This window comes from Saccostrea echinata, unplaced genomic scaffold, assembly GCF_033153115.1.
Source record: "Saccostrea echinata isolate AGI-Se365-2 ecotype Australia unplaced genomic scaffold, CSIRO_AGI_Sech_v1 ptg000016l, whole genome shotgun sequence".
Lineage (NCBI taxonomy): Eukaryota > Metazoa > Mollusca > Bivalvia > Ostreida > Ostreidae > Saccostrea > Saccostrea echinata.
This window is the reverse complement of record NW_026889765.1, coordinates 11,917,519-11,928,353: the sequence shown is the minus strand read 5'-3', so window position 1 is coordinate 11,928,353 and position 10,835 is coordinate 11,917,519.

Sequence of the window (10,835 nt, the reverse complement as noted above, 5' to 3'; positions counted from 1 at the left end):
ACAGCTTCTCCCATGAATATATTGGAAAAATCTGCTAATGAAGGACAGCAAAGCCATGATGACTCCGGTGAGCATTGTGGCCCATGGGCTTTTTATTTAGCTCATCTGAGACAAAAGCTCAAATGAGCTTTTCTGATTGAAAAGTGTCTGGCACCTATCTCTCAGTTTCTCTGTTTACCATATACTGTAAACTTTTTAAAAAAAAGATTCTTGGAAGAACAGCAGTACATGTTGGTCAAATCCATGATGAAGATTTCCAAAGTTGTGTGGATTGAGCTACTGTAAGTTAAATCATAACCCATTATGACATTAAAAGCCGAAGTGTTGCATGTGGTGTTTGTTTCCAATGAAATTACATGATTTCTCAGAAGTCAAGGATAACTTTCAAAATAACTAACCAGGCAAAACAAAACATGATTTTGCAGAAAAGTGATTTTTTTTGTCAGCACTTTTTCTGAAAAAAATTTCAAAAATGATATTTATAGAATATCATCATGAAAAATTATCAGAGCACCCACACGAACTTTAATCTCATTGGCCAATTCAAAAATCTCAATATCTTGTTTTTAGCTCACCTGAGCTGAAGGCTCAAGTGAGCTTTTCAGATCGAAATTTGTTCATTGTCTGACGTCGTTATTGTTAATTTTTTACAATTTCATCTTCTTCTCCAGAACTACTGGACCAATTTCAACTAAACTTGGCACAGAGTATCATTGGGTGAAGGGGATTCAAGTTTGTTCAAAGGAAGAGCCATGCCCTCTTCCAAGGGGAGATAATTAAGAATTAGTGAAAAATTATTGGCATCTTTTAAAAATCTTCTTCTCATGAACCACTTGGCCAGGAAAAATGAAACTCGTGGAATCATCCTCAGGTAGTGTAGATTCAAGTTTGTTCAAATCTTGACCCCCGGGGGTAGGGTGGGGCCACAATGGACAATCAAAATTTTACATAGGAGTATAAAGGAAAAATCTTTAAAAATCTTTTTCCCAAGAACAGCAAAGCCATGATTGGTCATATTTATATGAAAGCATCCTCAGGTGGTGTAGATCCAAATTTGTTCAAATCATGACCCCCGGGGGTAGGGTGGGGCCACAAAGGACAATCCAAATTTTACATAGGAATATTTAGGAAAATCTTTAAAAATCTTCTTCTCAAGAACAGCAAAACCATGATTGGTCATATTTATATGAAAGCATCCTCATGTTGTAGATTCAAGTTTGTTCAAAACATGACCCCCCAGGGTAGGGTGGTGCCAAAATAAACAATCAAAGTTTTATATAGGAGTATATAGAAAAAATCTTCTTCTCAAGAACAGCAAAGCCATGATTGGTTATTAACTATTCTGAAGTATCCTAAGGTAGTGTTGGTTCATGACTGTTCATATCATGACCCCCCCCCCCCCCGGGGATAGGGAGGGGCCACAATTGATGATCAATGTTATACATAGGAATACATAGGAATTTTTTTTTTAAAAATCTTCTTCTCAAGAACAGCAAAGGCATGATTATAGTCATATTTATATGGAGTCATCCTCAGATAGTGTAGATTCAGATTTAATCAAATCATGGTTCCTGGGGGTAGGGTGGGACCACAATGAAAGTTCGAACTTGTAGAAAAAAAGCCACAGTCAAAGAAATATTTATAAAGCATCTTTAGTTAGTGTAGATTCAATTTTGTTCAAATCTTAAACCCCCCCCTCCCCCATTTAGGGGTAGGTCGGGACCACTTATGCATTTAAGCTTTTCAATACTGAGCTGATTTTGGTTATTTTTTTTAGTCACAGAGCTCAGGTGAGCGATGTAGCCCATGGGCCTCTTGTTTGAAAAATGTATTTTGAAATTCAAAATATAGGACTGTAAATGTATATATGCTATATATGACACTTTAACAAAATCATGTATAAAATTCTTGAAAGCATGCACTGTCTTATTTATGCACTCAGAAATCTGAAAGACTTAAGTATTGCTCCACTAATATAACTTGATTTTTCATCATTAAATTTAGACAGAATACTTAGAATTTAAACAAATGTTGTCATGAAAAGATGTACAATGTATTTTATTATTAGGAATAACAGTTCAGTTGAAAAAGTATTTTTAAATGGATAGAGTTTTAAAATTGATTTATTATTGATTAAAGCAAATGGAGAAGGTTCTTGAAGGACAGATCAACATCATAAGTTAGGGCACATTTAATCCTAAAAGTGAATTGAAATAATATCTGAATAAATATATCGAGTCATAAAACAGTACATATATCTGTTGACGGTTGTGCATTCAAATTCATTGATTCAAGGTTGTTATTAGGATGAAAAGGTGAATGTAACAAACAATGATTGATCTCATAAAAATCTACAAACAATACAAATTTGTAAGCAGGACATAAAATATGGACTAGGTGATTATTTTTAAGCAAATGAGGAAAATTGGAATAAAGTACATATTTTGTTCTTGTACGTTATGATATTTTAAAAAATAGTATACATGCACTTGTCGTCAATTCCGATAGGTTAAATCTTCAGTGGTTGTAACTTTCTTTTCAGGTCATCTGAATCACTTAGGTGACCTATTGCTATCTAGATCTGTTTTTGTCCGTCATCATCCGTCTTGCACCAGACAAACTAATGGCATGATTACAATATGCATTGAGCCCCCTAACAAATTCATGAAATTCAAGGCCAAAGGTCAGGAGTTCTAGAGTTCAAGTTGGGCTCTATTGGTCATATAGTGAAAATGAATAATTAATAAAATAAAAAAAATCCTCTCTCCACCTGCATATATAACAGATAAACTAAGTGATCATTATGATGAGCAATGGTGCCTCTTCCAAAATTGTGAAATTCTTTGCTCCAGGGTCAGAGGTTCTGGTTTTAGGGTTAGGCTGATCATGCACTTAAAATGCTTTAATTCTCTGAAAAATCCTATTTTGTTCCTTGGTATTTATTAAGCCAGTAACAAATGAGGTGCATGATTATGATGAACAAACACATCTCTTCTTAAGTTCTGAAATTCATGGCCCAAGGGTAGGGGTTGGAAGCTAGGACTCCATTGATTACTCTGCTTTGAGAGAAGTTATTCCCCTTTGATTATCAATCTCTGATACTAAATATCTCAGATGACTATTTAGGCCCTTGCTCTTAATTGTTAATAAATATTTTGAAATTTAAAAGATAGGAATTTATTATGGAACATAAGAAATAAGAGAAATTTAAAATGAAAATGTTATGTGGGTGTCCAGTTTGTGAGAGTAGCTAAATTTAAATTGATATACTGTATGTGTACCTTAAAAAGTGGTCTTCATTTTTAACAACTTTGGTGCAGGCTATGATCCACTAATTCATGATCACCATGAGTACAGTGTAGACAATCTTTGTCAATTCATAATCTTGTATCCAATCTACCATTTTTAAAGCATTAAAAATCAAGGCCACTTTAAATGTGGCCAATATTCACTAGCCTTTGGGATTGTATGTGTGTGATTCTATGAAATATTGAAGAACTACGCACGCTAACTCTCAATTCCCACTTACATTTTATACCCATTTAATTCAATACTAATGGCAATTTCACCATTAAATCTTTGTTGAATGCAAAGAGGAGTTCAATGGTAATTGATTAATAATTTTAATACCAGTGTTAAATAGTTAATTACTCTTAATTCCAGCTCTTTTTATAAGGGGGGTAGACAATGTTTTCCATTGAAATCAGGCTTGAAAGCATCAGCATATTTTAAAATGTTCTTGGATATGGATAAATGTTCTTTAAATATTTCCTTATGTTTAACGCATATAAAATTAAACATATGTAACTGGTAAAATACAATGTTTAAGTTGTAAACACCTTCGAAATTGGTGAAAAAATAAGCATTTTTGTATTTTTTATGTCTGTAAACATATGTTCCCCCCGTGAAACACAAAAAGCTTTGGTATGAATTTGTGAAATAAATCCATATTACCTATTAAAAGGAATTTTTGTTTCACGGGGGGAAAAGATGTTTTACAAATATTTTCCATTATTCCGTTGATTTATATAGTGAAAAAGACAAGTTTTACCAAAATTATAGAGTTATCTCTCTTTGTTTTCCCAAATAAGTAATGTTTTATGAAAATTCATATAAATATCTATAATTATATAAATATGAAAAATCATTCAAATATGTTAACTTTTGAAAATTGACTTGGAGGTAGGCGGGAGAACAATTCTATCGTTTGCAGTCCTTTGAATTTATGTAGTTAGAGTAATCTGCCCTTAGATCTAAAATAAAATAAATTGAAATCTACATTTTATCAATCAATTTCTAATCAATTCAAGCATTTTAGCATTTTAAACATTTTGATAAGTCAAGATAAATTAATTGAAAACCTCATCTGCATGCTATTTCCCCACTTAGGTAAAGAACAGTGATTTCTTGCTGACTTTGAACAGGGCACCCTATGTTGAAAATGATATAAATAAGCTCAACATTTACACCTTTATAGAATATAATTTTCTCAATGTCCAAAAACATTTTGGTTAAGTGTAGAGAGGGTATTTAAGGAAATCTGCATATCATCCGAACGAATTAGTTACAAAAATGCTAGTAAAACGTAGCATTATGATTTATACTTCTCAATAAAATGTTTTAATATACAGCTATTATCGGTAGTAATAATGTAGTATTAGGCACCTTTAAAAAAAAATTTAAAAAAATTGAATCTTCAGTTCACTGTAGACATCCATAATTGCTACTTGTATATGTATTTTGTGAATTTCACCAATATAGACAAAAAATAGACTTTTATTGAGTTGCACTCCACTGCACACATCAAGATGTGACACCTGTGAATTTAGTGCATATGCACTTCCTTGTCTATGAAGATAGATCAATGATGCTTTGATATTTGATAACAAGCCTTTTGTTGGCATGATTGCTTTAATTACATTGTATAAGGTTGTTAAAATTATGGTTGACTTCTATGTACTCTAAGGCTAAATTTGACCAAGTGGACAAGCTTTATTGTACTATACTGCTCAAAATATTAGAATAAAGCTGTACATGTACATATTTGATGACAGTCATTGACCTGCATTCTAAATTTCACGTTGTTTCATTCAAAACTAAGAATTACTGTATGTGCACTTAAATTAACATATTCAAGGTTTACTGCAGTCACTCGGTATGGAGTGGTTAGTGCGATCATAAATTCCCACTGCAAATGATTGCAAGCAGATCCATATATATGTGCTGAATTAAGATAGTACTTAAATTGTGTTGAGTGTAACTGATACTTATAAAGTCAATAAAAGTCTATAATTCTACACTATATCTTTAGGCTCTAATATAATTCATAAAATTCTATAATAAAAGTATATGAACATGTTAGTAAATATCTCAACAGTATGGGATTATTCATAATGCAAGACAGCATATGACATGCACATGTTTTCAATTCTGTCAGACTAACACTTTTCTTATATGACTATAATACATCATTTTCCAAAAATGATCTGGAAAATAACAACTTTTAAAATTGTCATGCGCAATCTTTTAAAGCTTACAAGGAATATGGGGCACCATTATTGCTTGTTCCCCTGCGCAATTCGCGATAGTTCATTTTAATTCAAAAGTAATTGTAATTGCTTCATGATAGCCGAAATAAACTGGCATGCATTGTACATCAGCTTGTACGAGTTCTGAAACATAAACATGATCCAATATTGTACCACCCTCTGTAGTAGGAAAGTTAACTTTATGCTGAAATCCTTTAGACTGTATCAATTCTTGTATAGGTCCTTTGAATTTTGCATCTTCATTGAAGTCACCCAGTATAATACATTTGGAATACTGTGCTTTAAAATAATCTACAACTTTTTGGAGACCATTGAGGAAAACTCTAACATTAAGTTGACTTGGTCGATATATAATAATAAGTACAGTACTTTCCTCACACAGTTCTACTGCCATTCCCTCTATGTTTTTTTGTGGTAACTTGTGAATCACATTTTTTTTCATTTTTCTTCTTGTACATACCGACACCTCCTCCCTTGGCTTTGCAAAGCTTGACAAAACTATCTACACTTTCATCATAAGATTGTTCCCTTGTAACATGGTAAAACTCAAAGTTCTGAATTTCAAAATCGTTGACACTCTCGCTGCCTTTCAACCATGTCTCTGTCAAACATACAAAGTTTGTATTCAGAAATCTGCTGTCACAGTGAAGATCTTGAAAATGACCTCTTAAACTCTGCACATTCAATAAAATGATCGTTTTATGATTGTTAAAGTTAGAGGTGATATTTGCATAATTTTGGTTTGGAATTAATTTCTGCATTTTAATCAGGGCAGATTTCACATCTTGATCAGCGTAAATTTTCTTCTGTAATACATTTTCATTATTTGTCTCAATAAATAAACCATTCTGAGAAGTGACTCTACTAATAGCTACATATGCCTGTCCTGGAGCAAATATTCGATCTAAATTTACAACAACACTGTTTGTTGTCATTCCTTGAACTTTATGTGCTGTACAAGCCCATGACAATTTTAAAGGAAATTGGCGTCGAACAACATTTTTGGCTAATTGTATTCGGCGCGTCGGCGCGCCAGCGCGTCCATCTCAACCCGATATCACAAAAGTATTTTCTCCCTGCATTAAAACACTCAAATGACATCGATTTTCTTTATGATTTAAGCATTATCGGTTATATTCAAGTCGACAGCCCGAGCCCGATTGTATTTTTTTGTTGGGTGGATCCAGAAATTTTTCCCTAGGAGGTGTTGGCTCAAATCGCAAGGGGAAGAGGTCCGAGGCAAAGCTTTAGTAATTTTACTATGTCAGTTCAAATAAATTTGAATTTTCCAGGGATCCGGATCCCATTTGATCCATGCATGCCTTACCACAATTTGTGCTAGAGTAATCCGAAATATACCCCAATTTTTTGAGTTGGCCTATACTTTCGATTTCTCTCTCTCTCTCTCTCTCTCTCTCTCTCTCTCTCTCTCCAAACATTAACTATATACATGTATAGCATTTAAAAATATTTAGTGCTTTGGTTTTTATAAATTTTCTTTATGTATAACAAAAATTTACCGGTATTAGGTAATGACCCTAGACATTAACTATATACATGTATAGCATTTAAAAATATTTAGTGCTTTGGTTTTTATAAATTTTCTTTATATATAACAAAAAATTTACCGGTATTACGTAATGACCCTAGACTCTAGAATTTAACCCCCTTTTTAGAGACTTGATTATCATGGCAATAAGCTGCAAAACATTGGTATCAGTGTTTGACAAATATTCCTTGTTACGTATTAAAATATTACTACTACTAAAAATTAGCTTGTTCTTTATTTGAGCAGGGGGAGTAACTTTAGTTACAGATACATAAAGTCCTGCCTCCCCATATTGTAGTCTTCTCAACCACTTATCTCATTACAAATCCAATCATATAAAATACATCAACATTCCTTAAACATTAATTTTTGTTTTGTTTTGTTTTTTGTTTTTTTTTTTTTTGTTTGTTTTGCAGAGTGAAAATTAAAATAGAATTTGATGGTCATTAAAGTAAGAAGCATATCAAAAAGGTTTATGATGACCTGTGTTTACGAAATACTGAATCATTCGCTGATTGCACAAAAATTTATGCCAATGAAAATTGATAAAACTAGTGTATTAATTAGTGGCCATGAATAAAAGAAACAACAGGCGGTTAAATAATGGTATCAGGTTCGTTCGCCCTATCTACCTGTTCGCATGAGTCCGTTCGCGCAGGGTCCGTTCGCCATTATTCTTGTTCGCCCTATATCTCGTTCGCCCTATTATATATACAGTATATAGTAAATATCAACATTTATTATTAATTTTATTAAATATTTTACTTGGTGTTTTTTTCAAATGTTGCTACAGTATTTATTTTTTATTAACCGTAATCTTAATGAAGTAATTCAAATTTGATATTTATGCTCTTTACATGCTTAATTGATTTAATTATACTTAATTATACTTAATAATGTCACTGTAATTTAGGGGATCATACAATCTGCGTTATGTTCAATTAAAGGACTGAGATGTTAATTTCTGTTGGTCTGCTGGGTCTTTGATTAGTACAGGTATAAATTACCGGTATAGTTGACCACATGCATTCGTCTGTTGTCTCCCGTGTGCAATTTATGTACCAATGTACATATAATTTATTTAAAAAATCCATTGGTTAATTATTCAATTTCTGCAATATAAATAAGGCGAACGGACCCTGTGCAAACAAGTGATGTTGAAGCTTCAAAAACAAAATTCCATCTATAAAACTTTCTTTTTAGCCGAGCGCATTGCTCGTAGAGCAATAGCCGGTTTATGTTACGGTGTTCAACCGGAAATACCGCTTCCTCACCGCAAAATTAAATATGAGTAAGAATATAGTACGTATGCTCAACCACCTTTGAAGCAATACAAACACTTAATTAAACAAATTTAATTTAACTAAGAAATTCTCTTAAAAAAAAAATTAAAAAAAAAAAAAAAAAATAAAAAAAAATTGATAATATACTTTCTCCCCTTTTCTTCAATAAATTATTTGTTTAAAAGATGCGATAGGTAATTTCATCAAGTCTGCCAGCTTCATATTCTATAGATAAAGGTTGTGTTACCAGGCTAATGCGGGGAGCATGTGACCCGATGCACACCTTTATGCAAAACTCCTGAGGACCCGTCTGTGTATATTTGACCTTGCTGCATCAATGTAAATTCAAACTGCATTTTATTTTATTTTATTTTTTAAACATTTTTTATTTATACTATATGCCATAAATATATTTTTGTGTTACATATTCTTCCAGTGTCTTGTTGTTATTCATCTGTAATTACAATGTATGTTTCATGTAAAACGGACTTGTTCACTTCTCTGTAAATGAGCCCGGCTCTCTGTACTTCTAAGTACTTTGATTATTTATGATATCGAGCCCGATGCTAACAATATTGTATAAGCGATAATTTATTTTATAAACAAAATCTGTTGCGCGAGCGCGCCGACGCGCCGAATACAATTAGCCACACATTTTTCGTATTTTTTTCTTTGATGTCTTCTTGTACTCTTTGAATAAGGACTAGATGTCCTTGAGGGGTCAACTTTCCTTGCTGCCTTCCGGTATCTTTACTATCAAATATCACTCCCATTCCTTCCACTCTATTTCTCTGCTGACCTTTTCCAAACTCAACAGTAGAAATGTATCCAATCGCACCATTAACAAGTCCATCATCCACATTTATGTTTCTTGTAAGCATCACCTTAGCATTCACAGAAATGAGCAGAGAAGAGGATAAGCCATCTGTTCTTGTCCTAATGAAAGGTTTATTACGTAAAGTGAGCTTACCTATCGTTCTATCTTTTTGATAATCTTCAGCATTTACTTCAATTAAATCTCCACACTTTTCCTTCAAAATCTTAAGGTTATGTTCATTTGCTTCTTCGTTTGTGGGATATACATGCAGAACATCCTCTGGCCCATCTTTTATACATTCTGAAAGCATCACTTTAGCCTTTTCTGACAGTGGTTCATCTATTGTCCGAATTCGTAATGAATTCAAAATTGAAGCAAAGTTTGCATCTTCACGTTGTCTCATTATTTCGTCCAACTCTATCATTTTGAAAAAGTCTAACCAATAGTCTACTGGATATTCTTCATTTTCATTATATAATCTCTCTGCTTTTCGTTGTTTTACAGGAGGAAGTTGGTAGAAATCTCCAACTGCTAAGATAGATACACCACCAAATGGTTCTTTGCACTTCTTAATTTGAACAAGACGCTCATGAATATAATACAAAAGCCTCTTGTGAACCATAGATATTTCATCAATGATCAAGATCTGCAAGTTTTCTAACTTAGATCTTATTGCACTCAAGTTTTGCTCATTCAGAGGTTCATATGGAATGCGTAGAGCTATTGGCAAAGAAAAAACATGGTGAAGTGTATTGCCCCGTATATTAAATGCAGCTGTGCCAGTAAAAGACGCGAGAAGCACAGATATATCATTTGGAGATGAAAGTAATTTTTCAAAAAGACGAGAAGCTTCATAATGTATAACCTTGATCAAATGGCTTTTTCCTGTTCCTGCACCCCCTGTCACAAAGATATGCAATGGTTCTGTTTTCTCTCCAGTAACTTTCTTCAAACACCAGTCACGAACTATGTAAAAAACCTCCTTTTGTTTTTCATTTAACCTTCTCAATAAAGGAAGCATTTCTTGCCTTGAATTACAATTCTCTGTGATGTGATATAACAAGTCTGAAGAACTGTTTTCAATTTCATGAGTAACTTCTGGTTTTTTATCTTCTAATTTCTCAGTCGCCTTTTTTTCATCTAAACACTCCTTTCTGTTCATTTCTGTTTCTGGACGAAGTTTTGCCCAAGCATCCTCAGGTTCACCATAAAGTTCAAAAACCTCTTGAGCATTATCAATAGCATCTTCATTTTTTGAGAATTTGCACTGATTATCTTCCACCAAAGTTTTTACTGGTTGTAACTGAATCTCAGATTTCAGTCTCACAAATCCAGTTTCAAAAAATGTCTGGTAAAGTTCAAATCCAGGTGGTTTCAGTTGATCTTGTCTGACATATGGAAGAAAAAGCTGCAATATTAATTGATAATACTTTTCTGGTGTATTTTCTGGATTGAATCTGGGATATCTAATAACAGCTGGTTTTCCTCTTGTTCTTTTCTGTATGTACCCTTTTCCATTCTTCAATTCATAAACACTTCCATTTTCCCCTTTAGGAATCTGAGATTTAGCGAGCACTCTGTAAGAGGAACAAAATTCTGCAAGACACATCTTATCAAACGAATGTAGGTCAGGACGA